Below are 11,692 nucleotides of genomic sequence, written 5' to 3' on the forward strand. Positions count from 1 at the left end.
TTTCTGTAAGTCTGCACCTTATTTTAAAAAGACTTCTAGCCCTGGCCTAGTAGCTCAGTTGGTCAGAGTGCCATCTGATGCGCCAAAGTTGTAGATTTTATCCCTGGTCAGGGCATGAACAAGAATCAGCTAATGAATGCATGAATAAGTGGAATGACAAATTGATGTTTCTCTCTCTCTCTCTCTCTCTCTCTCTCTCTCAAATCAATATAAAAATATTTTAAAAAACAAGGAAATAGTCTTGGTAGAAATATATTAAAGTTAGCAATAAGCCATCTATAATTTATTAAACGTTATATAGAAAATCTGAATATTTAAAATTCACAAACATCCAGAATGTATTACTATACTACCTAAAATGTCAAGAAAACCAGAATATGAAGAACCTTAATTTTTGTATCTACAATTTTTACCATTAAGCAAACGTGTGCTTGGCAAATGATGAGATTTGTTTTTCTATTTCATTCCCACCTCACGTCTAGACCACAGTTCCTCTCTGTAAAACAAGGCCATTGAACTAGAAGGTTTGAAGCGCGGCCTCAGCGCCAGCCCAGGCCACTGCCAAAGGGGAAGCAATATCGTCCTTAGGCACAAGTTCTCTTACTTGGCAAAGTAAACCCGTAAGAGACTGTGCTGGGCACTCTACCCCTGGGCCCCCACAGCAACTCTGTAAGGCAGAGAGGACTGTCTACCACTTTGCACAAGAGAACAAGGGCAGGAGTCCGGGGTACGCAGCCGCACAGTGGCAGGGCCAGGCCTCACGTCCTCCCCGGCCATGGCCAGCGGGCCCCTCTTCTCGGTGCTTCTCCAGTTTTCCATTCACTTGTCCTAGACATCGCTGCTTCTTTCACCTTAAATGTTGTGTTCTCTAAAGCTTGCTAAAATGTATCCGTATCCACACACGCACACGCACACACACACACACCCTCCCACTTCCCTGTCCAATTCTATCTCCTGACATAAAAAGGGCGTGTGTTAGCCTTGCTCTGTGTTGTTGTTGTGCGGGTTGTGGTTTTTCATCTCCACAGGAACATCAGGCTCCTCTCAGAGATGGTTGACCCGAGGAGAATGAATCACCAATATAATAACTGCTGGTTATGACAAGCAAAATAGAGTTTTGGTGTCAATCAAAGAAAGACAAAAATGAACCTAGGAAAAATAAACGTATCAACATGGAACAAAGCTAATTAGGGTGTTAATTTCAGACGCAAAACAAAAATAAACTTAAATTTTTGTCTCAAATTTTTATTTAACATTAAAAATCTAAGGATTTCACTGAAGTATGGGTAAAAAGTATGGCTGGGATCTAGTTTAAATACTCCAAGAAAAAAAAGAATTAAACTTTTAATAATTGATAAATATAATGAAATAGAAGGACATTTTGTTTTTACTGCTTTTGTGTGTGTGTTTTTGTGTGTGTGTGTGTGTGTGTGTGTGTGTGAAAATTCTCAGAATACAGAGATCCACGCACTGTTCTTAATAGTCCTAAGGCTGAGTGGGTATAGGACGGAGGCCCAGTTTCAGGATCACATTTATCTACCAGAAGTGTAATCTTATCTGACAAGAGCAATCTGGCCTGCTCCTCCGCAATCCCCCCCCCCCCCCGAGGTTTCTCAACTGCAAGCAGAGGAGAACCTCCTACTGTGCAGCACTGTCTTAGGGCCCAGAAAGGCCTTCGCTTGTTTAAAGTCCCACAGAAAAGAACTTATGTCTGCAAGGGCTCCCAAGAGACTGTGAAATACGGTCACAATAGCTAATCGTGAAAAGAGCTACTTCTGAAATAGAGATTGGATTCTGAGCTCTGTGACATTTTAAAATGAGTTAAAGCAGAGTGCATTATGGTATGTTTAAAATTCACATATTACCACCTGGCACCATGGCAGTTTATCATGTAGATTTTTTCAGTCTTGCAAAGGATTAGCAACAAGTTTTATCCATTAGAAGCTGAACATCTGTGGCAGCCACGGCTCTGAATTGGCCACTGTGGAGAGACAATGCCCAGCACAACCTGAAAGAAGCTACAGATGTCTTACATTTTACAAATAGCTTTACATCCTGGGAAGAATTTGAGGGTGATGCAGAGTGACTTGCATGGTATTAAACCAAGAAGACACCAGCAGGTTAAAGGAACAGTCACACAGAGTTAGCCTTGCAAGTGGCAGAGAAGTTGATCAGGTCTCAATAAAGTTGTTGTCCTGGCAAAAGGACACACACCTCAGGGGACAATCGAGATGCACAGCCTGGTGCGTGACAATAAGTGTCGTCGTCAGTAATTATAAGCGATGGCATTGCTAGTGAACGCGAGCTTCCTCTCTTGCCTTTCCCTATGATTCAGGCCCCTGTCTTACATAGTATGATAGAAAATAAATTTAAAGACAGTACAACATCACAAAGAAAGTGGAGTCGAGGGAAGGAAGCCATAATCACAATCACACAAAAGGACACAGAACTCAGGCAAGATCTAGGCTCAAATAGAAAGTCTCAGGGTGACCTTACGAAATATTTGCATCAGAACCAGCAAAATCCTGTGTATTTTTCCTCTAAAACTTGCACCACATAATTTCTCTTTTTTATTTTCATTTAATTTTTCATGATGTCTAATCTTTACAAAAAGCCTTCAATGACAAAAATATGCCCAAATCTATTATTTCAGAAACTTGGGCAGCAGATGGAGAGAGCAATACCCAGTGAAGATTATAAATCTAAAATGGGGAGATTAAGTCCCATGAGGCTTGCTTGGGCTGACTTACAAGCTCTACCATGGTGTCTGTCTCTGGGAGACGCTCACTAAATACCTGTTGTCTGGAAGGAGGAATGAAAGAGTAAGTGAGTGAGTCACTGATGTTTATCAGACACGTGCATTTCTCCTGGGAAAGCACACTCAGTTTGTGGCTGCCCACTCCTCACAGAAGAGCAGGTCCTGCAGGGGAGTCAGCGTGACTGGAAGGGCTCTTTCCCACCTGGAAGGGAGCCTTCCCGCCAGCACGAAGGAGGCGGTCTCTGGGCCCCAGAATGGAATCCAGTCAGGAGAGCAATAGAGTGACAGAAGTCGCTGCCTGATTGTGCCAATAAACACGGTTCTCCGCCCGATCACTTCAATGTTCTGTCCATTACTTCAGCCCTAAGCTGATGTGGACATATTTCATGCTCTTTTATCCAAGGAAACCTTCACTATCTATCCATATAAAGAGCCACGAGCCATCACATCCAAAACAACTGAATGAACGACTGAACAGGCTGGGTGGGGCGACAAGGCTGGCAGGGGGGTTAGTGAGGGACGACCAAACGACTGAACAGCAGGCTACGTGGGGCAACCAGGCTGGTGGTGGGGGGGCGTTAGTGAGGGACGACCAAACAACCAAACAGCAGGCTGTGTGGGGCGACCAGGCCAGCAGGGGGGCAGTGAGGGGTGACCAAGCCAGCAGAAGGAAGCAGTTGGGGGTGACCAGGCTGGCTGGGGGGCCAGTGAGGGGAGACCAGGCCAGCAGGGGGGCAGTTGGGGGCAACTAGGCTGGCAGGGGGGCAGTTAGGGGCAACCAGGCTGGCAGAGGGGGGCAACTGGGGGTGACCAGGCTAGCAGGGGAGCAGTTGGGGGTGATCAGGCTGGCAGGAGGGGCAGTTAGGGGCAATCAGGTTGGCAGGCAGAGGCAGTTAGGGGTGATCATGCTGGCAGGGGGGCCAGTTAGGGGCAATCAAGGCAGGCAGGCAGGTGAGCAGTTAGGAGCCAGCAGTCCCAGATTGTGAGAGGGATGTCCGACTGCTGATTTAGGCCCCAGGATTGGGCCTAAACTGGTAGTTGTACATCCCTGGGGGGGTCCCAGATTGGAGAGGGTGCAGGCTGGGCTGAGGGGGACCTCCCCTGCACGAATTTCATGCACCGGGCCTCTAGTCTATATATATAAAAGCTTAAGTGACCGTTACAACTGGACAACAAGCTGGAAGTTATGATGCACACTGAGCACCAGGGGGCAGGTGCTCAATGCAGGAGCAGAAACCACAGGCATGGATACATGGAACAGACTGATGAATCTCAGAGGGAAGGGAGGAGGCGGGGAGGGCGGAAAGAGATTTACCAAAGATCTTATATGCATACTAGAGGCCCGGTGCCCATGCACCAGTGGCATCCCTCGGCCTGGCCTGCGGGTATTGGGCTGAAACTGGCTCTCTGACATCCCCCAAGGGGTCCTGGATTGTAAGAGGGTGCAGGCCAGGCCAATGGACCCCACCAGTGCACGAATTCATGCACCAGGCCTCTAGTAACTCTATATTCTCTTATAAAGGCCCTGTAATTTCAGAAGTGTATTCTATAGTTAGTAAACCTACAATAACTAGCAACTCAGATTGTTCATTTGATCTCCTTTCACAGTCAAATGGTCAGCATATCACCACCATACCTAATTTAAATCTCTGCCCTGTACAAAATGTGTACTATAATCTTAGAACCAGGGGTAAGTAGGTATTAAGAGTCACAAAAATTATGCATTTTGAAAGTCTTGTTACTTAAACAATAGTCATTTTCTTTATGGGATTTGCCTATATGAAGAGCATTTTTCCTACATGTAAGCAGTCCTCCATCCTGAAGAACTCTCTCAAATTTTTAGAATTATATAATGTTAGAAATTCAAGCATCTTAGGAATTACATAGTCTAATTTCTTTATATTAGGGAAGAGAAAAGTGAGGCCCAGAGGTTCTGACTTTTGAGTAGTGTTACAAGCACTTCAGCAAAGCCAAGAGCTGACTGCTCTCCCAGAGGCCTCTCCACAATCACAGCTTCCTCTCTTCAGGAATAATTATTTACTACAGGAAAGAGACATCAGGAGCAGTGAGGGTTCTGTTAGAACACTTAGACAAGGATCAGATTTGAGTTCAAGGGGATTAGGAGAAGGAAAAGAGAAACAGGAAAAATAAAAACTAGAAGAGTATGAAAATACAATCTATTCATAATAATAAAAATCTTTATAGAAAATCTGAGACTTGTGAGAAAGACAGGATGGAAGAATATGGATCACAAGGTATATTTAATGTTCCTTCAAAACACTGCAAGGACCATTATAATTCGGGAAACCCACAAGTGGTTTGCAGGAAGCCACCCATTGTCTTCACTATCAGAGAAGTGCAAACAAGGATCCTGGAACGATGGTGAACCTTGAACCCATGGCAAGGGCCTGAGTTATGCACCAATTGTCTAGTCCAGACAATGGGGGCTCAAGCTATTTCCTGATCAAATAGTCTCAGAGTAAATCCTTCTAATATTTATTGACCTTTAAGATAGTCTGTCTGTTACCGCAATTACCTGCCTGACTAAGAGCTAGATGTGTATCCAACATTGAATAAAAGACTGATGAAGCCTGGGCACCAGTGGAAGTCCTTTCTCTTGCATTGGGCTTGCCTGCCTGGCCCCTAATATTTCCAAATTATTATTTCTTGTCTCATCTTTTTCATTTATGTGTGGCCCCTCTTCCAGATCCTGAACCCTGAACCACACACACTGTCGGGACTGTGTCCCCAACATTGGAAAGGCTTACATTGTCTGTTGGACACTCTGAATGGTATCATCTCAGTCAACCCTTTACAAGTGTCTTCAATGGAAATGTTCTTCAGTTAATTCACTTATTCACTATTACACGCTTTTTAGAAAAATTGTACTGAATTTATTTAGTTTCATATCTACATTTCTATAACACATCATCTGTGCATGGGTCCAAAGTCAAGTCTCCTTCCCTCCCACCCTCTCCTACCTCCCCCACCCCTTTCCCTCTTGTAATCGCCGTACTCTGTGTTGATGTGTCTTTTTCTTTTTGGTGAATCCCTTTCACCTTTTTCATCCAACCCCCACACAATACCCCTCCCGTCTGACAGCTGTCAGTCTGTTTTGTATCTATGAGTCTGTATATATTTTGTTCATTCGATTATACATGTAAGTGAAATCATATGGTATTTGTCTTTCCCTGATTGGCTTATTTCACTTAGCATAATACTCTCCAGGTGCCTCAAAAGGTAAGATTTCCTCCCTTTTTATGGCCAAGAAGTATTCCATTGTATAAATTGTTGATGTTTTTTGTGAGTGGAGACACTGAGGCAAGCTTGGCGTGTAGGATGAAGTAGAGCAGAGGGCTACCGCTAGCTCAGGCGTGTAGCAAAGCCCCCAAAGCTCTCATGGCCTTTATTTGGGGAGTACAGCAAATAACAATGGAGTACAGCAAGTGACAATGATTAACAGGCATGCCTATGAGATCATCTAAGCTAAGTTATACATTACACTATTAATTTCCTATGTTATACAAAGACCCTTTCCACCTGCAGCAGTGCACCCTCCCTTAAACTTTCCATGCCCTCATGGACTATTTATCACCTCAAGAAAAGTTTTGCCTTTGAACAATAAGTCTTGCGTGCAAGACTTTGTTCTGACGTGGCCCGCTTGCAGGCCCCCACCTTTCCCTGGCAGAGCGTCCTCCTCTGGTTACTTTTCGTTCCAATTGTTCATCTACATTTTCCCCCTTTTTAGTTTTGCTGCAGGTTTGAATTATGACAGAGAAAATAGCAAAGCTATTTCATTATAAGGTACACAAGTTAACAAGGTACAATTAAAACAAGATATTTCCCTAGTAGTTTGAGTCCATTGAACTAGTCCTTTCAAGAATTAGTGGTGTTTTTAGCTACATTTAACCAGGCTTTAAAACCCAATTGCAAACAATGATTACCCAGTCCCAAATACACAGGCATTCCGGCATCTGGTTTCAAAGGCCCACGATCTTCAAAAAGTCCAGCTATCCAATTAGAGTCATTAGTTACAGGGCCTTCCATGGGCATTCACAGGCATAGGCGCTTCACCTGTCCCCATGTAGGTGGAGGAGTGTTTCGGGTGCGAGGCAACGGCGTGCGAATTGTTTGTCCTCCCTTGAAGATTAGCTGCGCAAACCGGTCTTCCAGTCCCGCCTCATCACGCTTCCTCTTGCTCGCCATGCCTTAACTTGATTCTTTTATCAGGAATCCAGAACTTCTTAGTTCCTGTGGAAACATAAGCATAACCTCGACCTCACCTTAAAACGGTAGTCGGGCACCATTGATTAGTAGTGACATCTTGGTATATGACAGGTTGTTCTACCGAGACCTCCTTTTTATGTCCCCAATGTGTTTCAGCAGCTGACACTGCATCTGTATTCAAATTTAAAAAATTTAAAGTAAATAGAGTTCTTAATAATCTTCGTCGGGGAGTCTGGCCTTGATACCAGCTCCTCTCCCCCTTTTTGTTTTTGCAGCATTTCCTTAAGGGTTCGGTTCTGCCGTTCAATAATTGCTTGACCTGTACTGTTTCCAGGAATTCTTGTAATATGTTTAATATCAAACTGTTGAAAAAAATGTTGACACTTACCTGATAAATATGCTGAGCCATTGTCAGTTTTAATGGCTCGGGGTTTGCCTATTACAGCAAAGGCTTTAATGCTGGGTTTGGAATTCCAGGTTGTAAAGGTTCTATAGGCTCAATAATTTCATTAATCCGTCTTAAATTAGTAAGCATCCGCTATTTACCTGACTTTTTTCTTTATAACAAAGACAGGGGAATTCCACGGACTAGAGCTGGCTTCAATATGCCCTAGTTGTACCTGTTCTTTAATAATAATTTGGAGCGCTTCCAACTTCTCTTTTGTTAGGGGCTACTGCTCTACCCAAACCGGTTTTAGTTGTTTTTTATTTTAATGGTAGGACGAAGCGCTTTGGAATGGCCCCCTTTATAAATTTTGATCCTGAACACTGGTGTCAGCACCAGCTTGACAAATCATTTGTCTATGACCTTTCTGTAAAGAAGGTATAGTAATTGTAGCTCCCCATTGTTGTAAAAGATCCCTTCCCCACAAAGATAGTGCAATGGAGGCAACATATGGCTGTATTTTGCCTTTTTGTCCTTCAGGCCCCTGACACTCAAGTACATTAGAGCTTTGTAAAATTTCAGTGAGGTTTACAACCTGTAAAAGTTGCATTCACCTTGTGCACCGGTCAAGATTGAGGCTAGTGCAAAGTAAAAATTATAGTTACATTAGCCCTAGAATCTACCAGGCTGATAATTTTTATTCCCTCCGGGAACAAACTGTAAAAATGGAGGTCTTTGGCCTCCTAAAATTGTATGCTAAAAAACCTTTTTTCCTATGCTAACAAATCCCCCAGTTCGCTTAACTGGTGCTGTATGTCCTATTTGTTTATAGGGAAGTAATAATAACTGTGCCATTTTTTTCTCCAGCCTTTATATTTATAATACTAGAAGCAGACATTATAACTAATATTTCTCCTTTATAATTTGCATTAATAACTCCGGGAGCATGTTTAGCTTTCCCTTGTGGGACCCTTGTCTTCAGACAATTCTTTTTCATATGTCCCACTTTCCCACATCCATAGCATTTAACAGGATGGGAATTGTAGTTTTTAATGTATCAGCAAGAAAATTAGCATTATTATTAATTATTTATATAAGATTTTAATAAGATGATGATGATGATGATGATGATTATATTAATATTATTTGTATAACTTTAGAAAATGATTGGGCCGGGGTGCCGGCCTCCTCCATTTTTGACTAAGCCTTTAAGTAACAAGCTCTAATCTGTGCCATAACAGCATCCTCTAACAGCACCTGTTGCTGTATGCTAATCTGTGTCCCAGTTCCTGTTTACTGGTCAAAATTACATCCAGGTGGATTTTGTTGGGCGTTAATCATCACCACTCTCCTGGCTTCTTCCTACCACCAGGACTTAAATTGCAGATATTGCCCTGGGGCTAATACTGCCTTAGCTATTGTATTTTAATAATAAGGAATTAATTTATAATCTGTATAAATTAATTCTGTATTAATTAATATATAAAAATTAATAATATATAATTATATATAATAATATTATAATTAATAATATATATAACCCTTGAGGGTATTGAGCATTAGCAGCTCTTTGTGTCCTCAGGTGGGTGGTGGAGGCTCAGCTGCTAACGCCGGATTAATGGCTAGTGCCGTTTTACTTTCACTTTTCGGCGGCGGTGCAGCCAACTCCTGAGGACTTTCATTTTCTTTCTTTTTCTTACTACTGTAAGCAATAATTCTTTTAGACTCCCTAAAAGCTCCTTCATCTCTGTTTCCCTTCTCTTCACTCTTCTTTTCCTTAACTTGGTGGGGGTGGGGGAGGGGTAACGATCCTCTTCCGAACCAGCAGAAGATGAATCCTCCAGCTCTGAATGGCTGGCTGAGGTTATGCTTTCATAACCTCCTAATTCATTTTGCCCGCTAGTTTTCTGTCCTTTTCTTGACTCCCTCGGTTCAGTGACCTCTAACGGGAGCGGCTCGGGTGGTAACAATTTCTCAGGAGAGAGAGGCTCAGGGCTTAAACACCCAGCTCCTGGAGCAGCACTTTGGGACTTCAAAGGAATTTCTTCATAATCTTCAGAATCAGACTGAAAAGGCTGTAAAGCTAACGTTACTAAATTAAAAATAGCCCACACATCAGCCTCTATTGCATTTCCCTGTTGATGAGCCCTCCTTAATGACCTTCCAACTTGTTTCCACAACTTAAGATTTAACTGCTGTTTTCCTCTGGGTGAAACCAACAACAGTGCTGCTGAATTGCCTTAAACAATTTTTTAAAAACCTCATCCTTTCACTTTTTACCCCTGAGCTCTTTAACAATGATTTCAAGACAGCTATATATTGACTCTGCATCGACGGGCTATTCCCCATGACTCTGACTATTGCCGAAAGTTCTGTGTACTCTGCGCTGGCAAATCCCTTTCGCTCCTACTGATCCCAATTTCTTACTTCGGGTCCCTGATCTGTTCAGGCGCCATTTGTTGATGTTGTTTGTGAACAGAGACACTGAGGCAAGCTTGGCGTGTAGGATGAAGTAGAGCAGAGGGCTACCGCTCGCTCAGGCGTGTAGCAAAGCCCCCAAAGCTCTCATGGCTTTTATTTGGGGAGTACAGCAAATAACAATGGAGTACAGCAAGTGACAATGATTAACAGGCATGCCTATGAGATCATCTAAGCTAAGTTAGTTATACATTACACTATTAATTTCCTATGTTATACAAAGACCCTTTCCACCTGTGCACCCTCCCTTAAACTTTCCATGCCCTCATGGACTATTTATCACCTCAAGGAAAGTTCTGCCTCTGAACAATAAGTCTTGCGTGCAAGACTTTGTTCTGACGTGGCCCGCTTGCAGGCCCCCGCCTTTTCCTGGAAGATCGTCCTCTTCTGGTTAACTTTTCGTTCCACTTGTTCATCTACAATAAATACTCTATATATCTAGCCTGTGTTGAAACTGAAAAATGACGTCAGATAAAATGAGAGGAGTTTGGGGCTGTGATGGTTACAGGACGGTCCAGGGGAGGATGCAGGAACAGCCTGTGAGGAGAGCCCTGCTCGTTCTCCTCCCCGGGCTGTTTGTGGGGAGGGCGGCTAGGAGAGAGCGACAGAGAAAGGGGAGACCACCTTTTGTTCTCTCCTCCCTGCATCCACAGAAACGAAACGATTCCAGGGACTCTTGGGTTCCTCCAGAGCCAGGACACGCTGAAGGACCGTCCGGCTGAAGCCAGCGTGGAGGGAAATGTGCTAGTGATGAGGTTGCTGAGCCGGGTCCAAGCCCCGCTCCTCCCCTTCGTCCTGCTGTGGCTGGGGCTCTGCCAGCCCCGTGGCTCTGCCTGGCGCTGCACCGCCTGAAACCAGGAGGGTGAAGGGAGCCGCGGGGGGTGGCTGGCGTGCCTCAGAGCTCCTGCTTCAGTGCCGCACGCCCTCCTCTAAATGGCACTTAATAATCCCAGCCCCGCCCTGCTCTGCCCACCCTCGGGGGCAGCTGGTTCTTGCTTTTGGACCCATCGCATGGCGCACAGAACACTAATGACTAAAATCCTGTTGCACCAAAACATGTATTTTTTGCCAATCTGACCAAAAAACAGGTATATTTTTTATTCATTCCCACAGATGGCTATTGTGCTGGCTGTTGGCATTTTTTATTTGACATCTAAGGGAAAAGAGGTCGGTGCCCGGACTAAATAGTTTTAAAATTCCCTTGGCACACCGGTTGGAAATCACTGCTTTTGAGTAATATTTTTACCGTTTAGTTACCTAAGCAATAACTTTCTACCGAATTAACAGTGATTTCTATTATATTTTACTGTGTGGTTTCTACCTCCAGGTCTTTACTTATGTAAACTCACACCAGGGAGGGACCCTGGGGTGGGGGTGGGGGGCTGGAGGGCTCGGTGTGGTGACAGGTGGCAAAGTGAAGCTTCCTCCGCGTGGGAATCGGCTGCCGACCCCACAGCAGGAGCAGCCACTCCGCGGACTGTGGCCTGGGCGGCTCTCACCACCCACTGGGGCCTTTACAGAAAGAAAATGAGAAGGTCTCCGCTCATGTCCTAGTCAGACCACCAGGAAACGGCTATCACAGCCTAAACCACCACCTACTTCTCACCCTCAGCGGGCTTATCTTGCTGGAAACAGACACAAACCTCACTGTGCAGATGGCGAAATTATAATGTACCGACCAGAGCAGAGAGCGCTGACCTCGTCTCTCTGAGCCTCGCTTCTGAGCAGAGAGAGTCCGTCCTTTGGCGTCAGAGACGACACCTTCCCTCTGGGCACCCGCCTGCCTCGCAGGCAGCTAACTTGCCCAAGGGCGGCCTTCAACCCCCTGACCCCTCCACACCCAT

At 44.4% G+C, this 11,692-nt stretch overlaps 1 long non-coding RNA gene across 1 annotated transcript; it reads right to left on the reverse strand.

Annotated features, from left to right (window-relative positions):
* Positions 1-6,085: 6,085 nt before the first annotated feature.
* On the reverse strand, positions 6,086-10,611 carry LOC111823558. Its single transcript, XR_002826606.1, has 2 exons — positions 10,473-10,611; positions 6,086-7,009 (listed from the first exon to the last, which is right to left on the reverse strand). It is a non-coding gene; the product is annotated as an uncharacterized LOC111823558 (long non-coding RNA).
* Positions 10,612-11,692: the final 1,081 nt, after the last annotated feature.

The sequence above is a fragment of the Myotis lucifugus genome, unplaced genomic scaffold (assembly GCF_000147115.1).
Source record: "Myotis lucifugus unplaced genomic scaffold, Myoluc2.0 scaffold_555, whole genome shotgun sequence".
NCBI lineage: Eukaryota > Metazoa > Chordata > Mammalia > Chiroptera > Vespertilionidae > Myotis > Myotis lucifugus.